Here is a 12,533-nt window from a genome sequence, read left to right as displayed (position 1 = left end):
ACTTAATCAGGTGACTCTTCCCTGTACCAGCACCACCATTAATGAATATCTTAAAAGGATCTGGATTTTTGCCATTCACTTCATCTAGGCACCACTGTCTTATCTGATAAAAAACCATTTTCTGTTCTGTATTTAGTTGTCGCAACAGGTGTTTTAATTCTTGCGAAGTAAATAAACTTTGCCTAATTTCAAACTCTACCCCTCCTCTGTGTTTTTTGTTTGAAGTATCTAAATCGGGTATTTCTAAGCTATCTTCATGACCAAGGTGTTCTTTCTCACTCTGTGTTTCTATACGTTCAGCTTCTGACTCTGGAGCGATCAATGCCCATGCATCCTCGAGAGGCCCTTGTTTTTCTAACAACTCCTGTGCTTCGTCTAACTCGTCTACATTGTGCTCAAATACCTGTCTGTTTGATTCTACAATTGCTTTTACTTTTTGTGGTTCCTTTGATAAGTCAAGGGCAACTGCTCCATTGTAATACATTTCTTCATATGTTTTAAATTTCAGTGGCTTTAGTTGGTCATCCATTCTGTGAGGCAAAAAAAGCTGTAGACTTGATTTAAAATATAGCTCAGGATTCTTGTTCTTAGAAAATCTTGGATATGCTACAACGGCAGCCTCTGTTCGAGAATGTTTACGAATGTATCCAAGATCGCTCTGCAGTTTAAAAACATATTGTGAAGGTTTTTTGGGGAGTTGTGAAGGTGACAGAACACGATATTCAGATGAAAATGATGCATAACAGATAATCTCAAACTCTGAACTGACTGGGCGAGCCTTGTATCTATCATAAAGAGAATGCATCCAGATACTATCATCTAACTGATGGGCCTTCATTTGAATGATATTAAGTGGTAAGCTCATTTTTACTGGATTATTACCAACAGGTAGAAACTGGACCTTTCTTGATGATTCCTTTAGGTGAAGACCGCATGCCCTATATGTAGCTTCTTGTGCACTGACTTCCCGCTGCCGGAAGTAGGCACCTCCTATTTGCTTCATGGCATCCTGAGCATCACAATTACCTTCTGCTGCTTCTTTTCTTGCATTTTCTAAAACTACACCCATTTCTCTTTCAGCTTTTGAAATATAAGAGATGATATACATAACACATGAATAGGCATCAGTTATGTATTGCAGATCCATATTTGCATTCCAACAACGGAGTAGAGTTGGGTTGTACTGATTGATCCAGATATCAGCGGGTTTACGTTTCAAAGTGATGTTGATTCTTTTAGTCAAAATGTTTGATGCTGATTCAAATTCTTCTTGAGTTATTCCAGCTGCAGTAAAAAGGTTTTCTGTTGTTAAATTTTCTAAGTTTACAGTGTTGATAGTATTCCATAGTCTTAGTAATACGTCTTTTGCAAAAGAATGTGTCTGTTTTGATGATCTTTGTACTGTTGGTCCTGCTTTACTGGGAGTACGAGATATAAACGTATTTTCTGATGGCGGTCGAGGGAAATTAAATCTGCATTTTGTCCCTTTTTTTGCACATGATTTGGAGTGATTTTTGCTGTGCTGCTGCACACTGGTAACTATTTCATGTAATTCAGGGTCAGTAGTAACGGCAGGTAGTTCGCAAGTTACGTATCTGTCTACAAAATCACACATCAATGTCTTGTCGTCATGGGTGTCAAGTAATGGTGCGTCTTTAATCCAAAACAGACAATGTGCATGTGGAGATCCGCGTTGTTGGAACTCAATCCGATGAAAATGGTCCTTGACATTACCAATGATATTTCTTTTGATTATGATTTCTTTAAGGAAGGTGTTAAACCTATAATCAAACATGACATCGGTCATTACTGGATTGTTCTGTAATACTTTGGATTTGGCAGTCCAATCAAGATCTTCCAAAGATGCCGTGCTATTTTGTTGCTCCAAGAGAACTTGAAGTGTTTCTTCCCATCTCAAGTCAGCTGCAGAGAATGTTGCAAACCAAGTAGGAATGCCTAGTTGGCGTATACTAGCCATTAAATCACGGAGTGTTGCTTGCCAATATGGAGGTGTACCTCTGATTGGTGTCATGAATTTATATCCCTGATCAGTGGTCAAAATTCTTTTCAGTTGCTTCTTATCTGTGAGCATGTTTGCTGTAATGATGTTTCCTGTCTGATCTTTTCCACTACTTTTGCGCAATGCTATTGACACTTTAGATATTACCTGCTCAAGTTCAGACAAGTACTGAGCATAAAAAATGTATGATGTGTCACTTGAAAATCGGGAGTCAGCACTGAAAAGTCTAGCATGGAAATATTTTGACCGTGTGAGATGCATAGATCTTTTAGCATCAAACGATCCAAATGATCCTTCAGGAAATTGAACAGGAAATGACATTGCTTCATTTCCTTCTTCTTGCAGCATGCGTACAGGCGTATTCCCTTCTCCAGGAGCAACACAGAAGATATGATCAAAATGCTGGTCGAGAATTTCCTGTCCCATATCCACAGGTTGTAGGCACGTGTCCGAAGGTAAGCCTCTGACCTTTACTGACTCTTCTTCATCATTGTGATTATCAGTTTTATCTTCCTCCTGTGTTTCGAATTCAGTATGTTCTGTCTCTTCGACGACTAAGTCCTCAAAATCTGAAGGAGTATGGTCTATCCATTTTTTATTCAACAACTTTTCATGATAATATGGATTTTTTTCCTGTAAATATTTCAAACCGTTGCAAATTTTCTTTCGACTGACATATTCATACTGACTATACCCTTTGTATTCCAGTTTTCTTTTGAGTTTACATCTGATTAGTTCTGTTTCAGTTTCACACCTTGGCAGCACATTTGTTGTTTTCTCAACATCTGTAGGAACAGAAACACATGGTCCAATAAACCCTCGTTGATTTCCTTTTGGAAGCTGTATAATTTTCATAAATGGTATCCTTATAGAGATTAGTTGTTTTTCCAATTTATTCAAGGAATTCAGTTGATCTGGAATATGTGGCAATTGAAGACCATTAACATAAGCATCTGCTGGTAATTGTCCTTTCAGAACGTGGTAGTGGCAGGTAAAACATATCCATTGCTTGTGATTTATGGTTTCACAGGTGTTTTTGCATTGATCAGAACAATTGGAAAGGAATTGTTCAGTAATGCAGTGGTTTGCCATTTCTATGCTTTTTGTGCCTTTTTTGGAGTATTTTTGTTTGTCACATATGACAACCTGTTTCTTGAACTTAAACTTGTGACAAACTGAGCATACATATGTTGGCCCATCTCTAACTTGCTGTCTAAAGAAACTTGCAATACTATTCATATTGTGGTTTTTATTAAAACGTCTTTGTTTTATCATCAAAATTTTCTTTTGTCTTATGAGCAGGTCATGTTTGTACTGCCTACGTAGTCTTTCTTTGTATTTTTCTTTGACCAGCACTTTTTGTCTATACCTTAACAAGTTCAACCTCTTCAGTTTTTCCTGAAAGCCGCTGTCGACTGCATACTTGTAAACACTTGCTTTTTTTACTGCCTCTTTAAATTGTATATTCAATCTGTATTTAGTTTTACTCCTTTGTTTCACTGCTTGTTGAAATGGTAAATTCCGATGATATTTGGTAATACTTCTGTTCTTCACTTCTTGTTGAAATTGTTCATTCAGTCTATACTTTTCTTTACTCTTATCTTTCTTTGCTTGTTTAAACGGTATATTTAAATGGTATTTCTCCACGCTATACTTTTTTTTACTTTGTCTATAAGACGGCTTTTTCTTATACATTCTCTGCCATAATGTACCAGACTCTTGCTTAGTAACATTGACAATTTCTTTTTCTATATTTCTTTGTTTTCTTTTGCGTTCTTTGTCTTTTTCTCTTTTGCTTCTGGTAGATGTTTTTTTCTTGCTCTTATGTGGCATCGTAGATTTTTTCTTTTTATATATTGATATTCTTATGCCATCATCAAGACTCCTTTCGTTATCTTCTTTCTCTTGCTTCCTTTGTTCAATTAAATCATTGAATGGTAGATCAAAGTCTTGTATGAGTGTACTCTGATACCGTACTTCATCTTTGAGTGCTGATACAGCTTTACTTAAAATATTGCTTTCAGGTGTATGCAGATGGGTATACCTAAAACCTACATGTTGGGTTTCTCTATCATGACATTGAAATTTCTTTGATGAGATTTCCTGAACCAGTTGATACTCATTTGGCAGTTCAAACTCTTGTTCAGGCTGAGAATGTAACAATATTTCTGTCTTCCAATTTTTTATAGTTTCTTGAAAATTAATACTGCTAGCATTGGGAGAAGCTGTTTGGTTATGTTCAACAACTAGATAGTTATCAGGGAGTATAAAGTCATGTTCGTTTTCAGAATGTATAGCTATGCTTTCCTTTACTACTTCAATAATTTGCTTCAAATCCATAGCACTATACTGCATTCAGTATGGAAGTATTGAAGTTCAGTTCGGTTTTGTGATATTTAAAACGTATACATTATGTGGTTAGCTTAGTTTCTGTTTGAGTTGAGAATGAAGCTATAAATTTCAGTTTAATTAGATACAACAAAAATATTGCAGGTAAATACTACAAAAAGTGTAACAGAAGCCTTTGAAACTTCTTTGAAACAATTCGAAATGAATTATTATGTGACATATACTTATCAAAATCAAATCAATAATGCGTAGTTTGATTGTGCGTCGACATATAACTGAAATGAATAACTGTAACTTTGTACAATAAATATTTCATAAATTGTATGAATTTCAAGATTTAAATTATTGAATTGGTTTTTTTTAAATTTATTTTGTTTTAAGTTTAGTGTCAATTGTTTGGTAGTATCTGGCTTTACTAAAAGTTTTTTTTGTCTATCACATGTGAAAATAAATATCGAAATTACTTAGTTTTAAAGATCGCCTTGTCTCCGAACGTGGCTAAGTACTTATACATCCAGTACAGCCAAATAGACGAAAGGCCCTCGTACTGTCAATAGGATGAAGAAAGAAGTGATCTGATTGTTTTGATTTGTCAAGTTATTGTTTGCTTTTAAAACGTCATGTGACAATAACTACATGCATGTTAAGGACGAAAACAAATTTATGGCAAAATAAAGGGGATAGAAATGACTACATTTAATGTCCCAATGATAAACCAACGTGGGTGCATGTGAATTCGTTTTTGCTGAACTTCTGTAGTGGCAATTACAAGATACATATATTCATATCTAGAACAAATTAATTGATCGAGAACAAATTAATTGATCGAGAATAAATTAATTGATAACACATACAAGAGGTGGGAATGACTAAACATTGAAAGACTATACTGAAAGTTGGATGAAGACGGAAATTAGCAGATTGTTTTAATTTGTGGATTAATTGTTTGCTAATAATTCCGTTGAAATTACTACATGCATGTTCAGATTGAGAAAAAAAGATAGCACATGTAAGAGGTAGATATCAATTAATGTGTATTAATTAAGACATCCGTACAGCCAAACAGACGCCACACTTCACTGATAAAATGAATTAACTGCTAATTGGAAAAGGTACAAATGAGTAAATTCCTAAATAGAAATACCCGTTCTCGACCGCACGTGGCATCCCATACCGTAAAACAATGTAAGACTTTACTGCCAGTTGGATACGTCCAGCTGCAATAACTACTATACATGCATGTTCAGGAGGAGAAAAAAGTTATAGCACGTACAAGGTGTAGGCCTCTGTAAAGTTCTTGACTGCATATTGAGACATCGGTACATCCAAAGAGACGCAAGTACTCACTGAGACTGTTAAAGTAGTCATTTAAAAAGTAAGAGACGTAACAACTGCAACAATGGAATGTACGTCCTTATTGCACGTGGATGTGTACTTAGACATCCCGTACCCTTAAATAGACAGGCGCTTTAATGCATGTTGAATGAAGTCAGAAGTGACCAGATTATTTTAATTTGTCTATTTATTGGTTGCTTGGAGTCTAGTGGCAATTCTTAAATGCATGTGCAGGGCTAGAACAAATATTGATGACACATACAAAGGACAGGAATTACTAAATTTCGAATACTCAATTAGAAGTGACCTGATCCAATTAACCCTTCCCCCTAACCTGGGACAGTGGTTTAACAATACAACCTAAGACTAAGAAGGAACTATAAAAAAAAAAACAATTGAAAACTCATCAGAAGGATACAAATACAAATACTATACACAGAGTGAACGTGGCAGGTCACTTGTACATCCTAAGAACAATTAGACATTAAGTATACAGATCTGGGAGCTATTAATTAATTATGGAAGTAAAAGACTAAATGAAGCGAATGATTTCTTGAGCTACAACTCCGCTGAAACCATACAATGTCGGAAATATTTGCGATGAACGTGACGTATTTATAAATGTTGTGTTTTGTTGTTACTAAATTTTTTTCTTAAATCTTTTTTCACAAAGAAAACGTTATTTTTTTATTTTTTTTTGAACAGTGATAATGAAAATCAAACAACATTTTAGGTAAGTAAATTGCTATGAGTTTTTTGTTTTTGTTTTTTTTTCATTGATTCAAATACTGTGAGATGAAAATGGCCAATTAACAATGTTTAAGATGTTGAAAACAATTATCGACAATATCTATCGTGTGTTTTTTTTTTCTTCTAAATCTTCCATATTTTAATCATACAAAAATATTTAAATGCCGAGTATTTACATAAAAGCTAGAAAAAAACAACAATAGGGATTTTGAATTTCAAAGTTTCAAACACAACAATTATTCCAATTAAATTATAACATGAGCAGTGTATAAAATATAAAATAATAATTTATATTCAAATTGTTGAAAAAAATTTCATCATAAGAACTCCACAATTTGTATTATGTTTTATACATTTGAAACGATATCTTATAATTCAACTGGAATTTGAATAAAATTGAATGCGATCGTGTAGGGTGCGAACGGACGTTGGGGCGAACGTGTAGGATACGGAAGTGTGTTTGGGGCGAAAGGACCTCATACTGCGCATGTTCCCCGGAAATCCAAAAAGATCCTGTATTCACAGTCAGTAAGTGTAGCAGCGTAAGTGTATCATAATTTAAAGCTAAATTAAACGACATCCACTCTCAAACACTTTTTACTCTGGTGCAGAACTGTGCAAAAAATCAAATGGGCAGTATACAAGTGGAGGTGATATCCCCCAGTCATGTGTAAACATAGTCCAAATAATTATGACGTCTGGCAAGGCTATTTTAATTTTTTTTTCTGGGACGCGTAAAATTTGTAGGAAGCCGTCCCAGAAAAGAAATAAAATAATCTTGCCAGACGTCATAAGTATTTGGACTAGTGTAAACACAGTTTCCCGATGTGGTTTACATTTAAAAAGGGGGAGGTTCACAGGCAGTCCAAATGTTGAAATGATTATGATGTCTTTAAGGTTCATCATAACAAATGAGCAAATATAGCCGTTTATTCGTGTACAAGGTGTAGAAATAAACCGATTTAGGATACAACTTTGAGATGCTCCTTCTCCGGTAACAACTGCTTTCTATTCATTGCTAAAAATATTATTTGTATACACCTTATCGCTATTTGTCCGCCAATATCACACAGGTTCCCGTAAATTTTTGACGTCACAAAACAAAATATCTGACCCCACAATCATGACAATGGAAAAGTGATTGTTGTATGCGTCAAAAGTTCAATGACCGGGTCAGCCGAGATTAGTGATAAGGTGTGTTGTAGTAATTGTATGGACAATACACCTTATCGCTATTTGTCTGCCATTACTGGATATCACACAGGTTCCCATCAAATTTTGACATCATAAAACAAAATATCTGACGCCACAAAAGTGATTGTTGTATGCGTCAAAAGTTCAAGCGACTGTACAATGTAACAATATTCTTATTAATCTAATGCAGGGCTTTCCATTGAAGCCGGTAGCTGGCGGAAATCCGCCGCATACAGTGGCTTGAAGTGCCGGCTACTTCACTGACAAAAATATAAATTCAAAAAGAAAAAAACATTTTTTTCAAATGTACCTCCTGCCGTAAGGCACCAAGCTTATAGCTTGGTGGGCGTCCAGCTTCGCCGAACGCATGTTATAGCCGCCTACAATTTTAATTGAGCCTTCTACTTCAATTTCAATGGAAAGCCCTGATAATGTTTTTAATTTTAAACTTTCTTAAATCTTTTTAATTATTGGCTATTTTGTTATTACGCTTGGTATCATTTATAAATGATCAAATTGTTTATCTAATAATAACAATATTGTAATGTTTTAATTTAAAACTTTCTTAAATCTTTTTAATATAGGCTATTTGGTTATTATGGTCGGTGACAGCTTTATTGTTTTTAGGACAACTTATGACAGGTAATAAAAAGTAATTATAGTAGGTGTAAAGTGATTAAGTTGATTAATGGCACACGACATAAAAATAATTATTTTATCATTTAGGGTCTCCATCATACATGTTTTACTGTACAGACTTGGGGAATAGCTGTGGTAAAAAATGTAGCAAGGATGGAGACGATTATATACAATTTATGGACAGAAGGGGAACAACTCTCTCACACAGAAACATAATCCAACAATACATACTGATACATGTATATAACAACTGACACATTGTGTTACATCTGCATACACTCCATCACAGTATATTTAAACAACTGTTTTAAAATTGATCGGGTTTTCAACATGTTGAAGTGATAAAAATTACTCCCCCCCCCTTTTTATTATAAATATACATACAGTTATTCAACGGGTGCATTAAAATATTGTTCCACCGAGAGGTTAAAATGCCAAAATTAAACCAGAGTTCTAATAGAATGGTGCAAACAAGATATTGCATCAACAAATAAACTTATGATCAAGATTGGTAAATTAAAAAGGTGTAAATGAGATAATTGGCGATAGGAGGGAGGTGGAAAAAAATGTGATTAAATTTTCGGAAAATAAAGATTTCATACTCCTTCTGTATTTCATTTGTATTTAATCCAAAATTGTAGTATTTATTTAACATTATTACTATTTCTTAAAACATCATAAGTTTGGACCAAATACCAATATAAAATAAAGGGGGAAGAGGAAGAGGGGTCAACATCTTTCTAAAACTTTCAGGTGGGGGTCATATACATTTTTTGTAAATGCATAAATGGAAAAAAAAGGGGGTTGCGAGGGCACTTTTCTTTTCTGCACTGCCAAAATAATTAATAGAGATAAATAATGACATAATGACCGGTCCCTTATAAAAGACATATATGCATGTATTTTACCTGAAATTTCCAAACAACCATACATGTATATTTGACAATTTGAAAAAGTCATGCATTCCGGCTGTATATTTATACCTTTTTAAAGGAAGTGATATCGAACGGTCTCCCTATGGGCCCAGGCAAAAGATCATGGGCAATATGTTAATATTACTGCATATATCCAAAAGTAAAAAATCCAAATAGTTTCATAATCATATGTCTGTTTTATCCTGACCATGCGCTTTTTACCACACAAATATCATTACACATTGGTGAAAAAAGGTCATGAAGGGAACTTCCCAGAACATGCAGATCTCATTATTTTATACGATTACATAAAAATTGCGGTATTTTAATTTGGTTTTTGTTTCTATGCACAATTTTACTTACATTGTACATGTATGCAATAACTGCAGTAATATAGTTTATAATACAAACAAATGTATGTACTTGAATTATTCAATAAGGGTGAATATTGATATCATTTGTAAACTAAGATATTTATTTTCAGAAAGTACAACAGGGATTCTTGCAATGACCTGAACACACTTCACAGGGTATGTTTATTTTTGTTAGTAAACGTGGCAGATTAATACCTTCTTACACACGTTTCTAATGAACATATGAAATTTGAATTATGAGCATGACGAGTGTTACAACATACATCTATACTATTAAACGAGAAGACCTCATTTTTGGTGTCGCTTCTCTTCTTTCCACAATAAATTAATCAACACGACTCTGTGTCCTATATATATATATACAGTGCATAGTCGCATTTGTCATCCATTCATATGATTATTCAGATTGAGTTATTTTGGGAGAAAAACAACAAAAAAAGGCATCCGTATATTGTCCCGTCATTGGACGAAATTTTAAGTCAGATTATACTTCCGGTTTGCGTTTTTCTGTATACTTTGAACAAACAAATAGTACGAATAAAGTGTATTTTAATTCTGTTCAGAGTTTATTAAATGGAGAGGGTCTGTATACTATGTCAATTGACCACCATAGATCGATTACTTAACTAAGAATTGAAAGTAAATACACTTTATTTATATAGTAATATACAGATAAGCGCTAAAATTATTCATGTGAACTTTTGATACCTTTTCTGAAATTCTCCATTCATTAAATATTTTACAAAATTCATTGATTACAAAAAAAAAGATGTGGTATGATTGCCATGTTGAGACAACTCTCCACAAGAGACCAAAATGACACAACGAGCAAAGCCCATACCGCATTCTCAGCTTTAAAAGGCCCCGAAATGACGATGTAAAAAAATTCAAACGAGAAAACTAGCGGCCTTATTTATGTACAAAAAAGGAACGAAAAACACATCTTTTTACACACCTGTTTATGTGAGGTTTTCATTTGGCAGGCTTTTTCTTTGCCAAAAAAAGAAAAAAAAATTGCCAACCTACGTACCCACTGTTTTCATCTTTGGGTAAGGTTTGGGCAAACCAACAAAAATTTAAGAGAGGCCTTGATTAAACAGTTTTTCTTTTCCAGATGAACATGCTAGGTTCAACAGGATTCCAATCAACTGCAAATTAATGAAAATAATTCATCAGCTAGAACATATAAAACATAATGGAACAAAAAGTTGCATCACAATTGATGTGGATAAAAAACAAACAATTCAATGAGATATCCCCTGAAACTATTGAGCTGCAGCAAATGTTTTATAAAGAAATGAAAGAAATTGTTAATGGGATGGTCACCGCAAAAGTGGAAACATCTTCAGTTCTCCACGAGCTTGCTGAATTTGAACGATAAAATTAAAGATTTACAAACAGAAAATTTAAAGCTGAAACAGAGAGTATCCCAATTGTCGTTTGAAGATATTACAGATCAACTGGTTCAACAAACTACAACAACTAAAACAGTTTATCCAGTGCCTGAGGAACTAAAATCAGAAAAAGAAAAAAAATCTGATGAAAATATTTCATATGAGGAAAAAAGTAAGGACTCTGAAGCCTGCACACTTTGACATATTTTTGTAACAGTTATTGCCTTTTGAACATTTAAAATTTCATTGCTAGGCTGGGGACATAGGAACACTGTTGGTTTTTTTTATTTTTGAGTGTTACATGTATCTGAGCTCTATTGTTATTAGCAAGGAAGCTGTTATTGACAGTTTTTTTTATATCATTCAGTTGTGGTTGTTATCTGGAATAATTCATCACATGTTCATATCTAATTCTCCACAAATAAAACATTAACACCAATATTTTTTGTTTAAGTCATTGCCCTTTGAACTCAGAAGTATAGTTATATTTTAGTGTAAATGCTCTTTGGCCTACACACCTTGACAGATTTTTATTGCAATTTATATTACTGTTATAATTTAGTATTACCTCTGTACAGTTTTAACTTCAATGCTAAACCATTATTTTTGTAACAGTAATTGCCTTTTGAACCATTATTGTGTAAAAATGCCATTGTGGTTTGAGTTATTGCCCTTTGAACTCGTTATTCGTTATATTTTATAGTACATGCTCTTTGGCCTACACACCTTGACAGATTTTATTTAAATTTATATTATTGTTGTAACTTAGTATTACCTGTGAATGATTTCAACTTCAATGCATTTTCCCAATTAGTAAAACATTTACGCCTGTACATTTTTTATTCTGGAATAATTGTATGCACAAAAGTCATCATCAAAATTTTCTTGGCATTTTGCAATTTTCATGGCAAAGGTGGCCATTTTTTAAATTCCAAAGTCAAAATTCTAATCGATACTTGCCAGTTGATAATAATATTAATTTTTATGAAGTTGAAAGCATTTTGAAAATTTTTGACATTTTGGAAACCGTGGCTATTTTTGAAATTCCCTGTTTCCATGGCAAGGCAGCCATTTTGAAAATTCCAAAGTCAAAAATCTCATCTATACATGTCAGCTAACGATAATATTAAGTTTGATTAAGTTTGGAGCATTTTGAAAATATTTGACATTTTTGCAGTTTCCATGGCAACGGTGACCATTTTGGAAATTCCAACTTCAAAAGTCTGATGCAGTCTTGACAGTCAACAATCATATTAAGTTTCATTAATTTTGGAGCATTTTCAAATTTTTGATCCTGTATCCATGGTAACATAGTAGTTCCAATGATTGTCAAAATCATTGAAAACCTGGATATAGTGGACAACTATATTGCATTAAAATTTCATGATTTTAAGTTGAAGCATACCAAAGTTATTCACCAAATCCGGAAGTTTTTGGAGCATTTTGACCTTTTTGCATTGTTTCCATGGAAACGGCAGACATTTTGGAAATTCCAACGCCAAATTCCACATCTACCAAAGTTGCTCATCGTTATGCTAAAGTTTCAAAAAAATTTGGACCATTT

General features: G+C 33.8%; 1 protein-coding gene and 1 long non-coding RNA gene across 3 annotated transcripts in view; one reads left to right on the top strand and one right to left on the bottom strand.

The window, feature by feature from the left end:
• The window catches only part of LOC139524339 (multidrug resistance-associated protein 1-like), a 119,647-nt gene that overhangs the window by 38,356 nt on the left and 68,758 nt on the right, over window positions 1-12,533 (bottom strand). The window lies entirely within an intron of this gene.
• Window positions 6,919-10,829, top strand: LOC139524340 (uncharacterized). Of its 2 annotated transcripts, none has more exons than XR_011664769.1 (4): window positions 6,919-6,982; window positions 8,233-8,290; window positions 9,686-9,731; window positions 10,690-10,829. It is a non-coding gene; the product is annotated as an uncharacterized lncRNA (long non-coding RNA). The 2 variants fall into 2 exon arrangements; XR_011664770.1 differs by having other exon boundaries at window positions 6,936-6,996.

This window comes from Mytilus edulis, chromosome 5 (genome assembly GCF_963676685.1).
Source record: "Mytilus edulis chromosome 5, xbMytEdul2.2, whole genome shotgun sequence".
NCBI classification, from domain to species: domain Eukaryota; kingdom Metazoa; phylum Mollusca; class Bivalvia; order Mytilida; family Mytilidae; genus Mytilus; species Mytilus edulis.
This window is presented reverse-complemented; position numbering and strand designations above follow the sequence as displayed.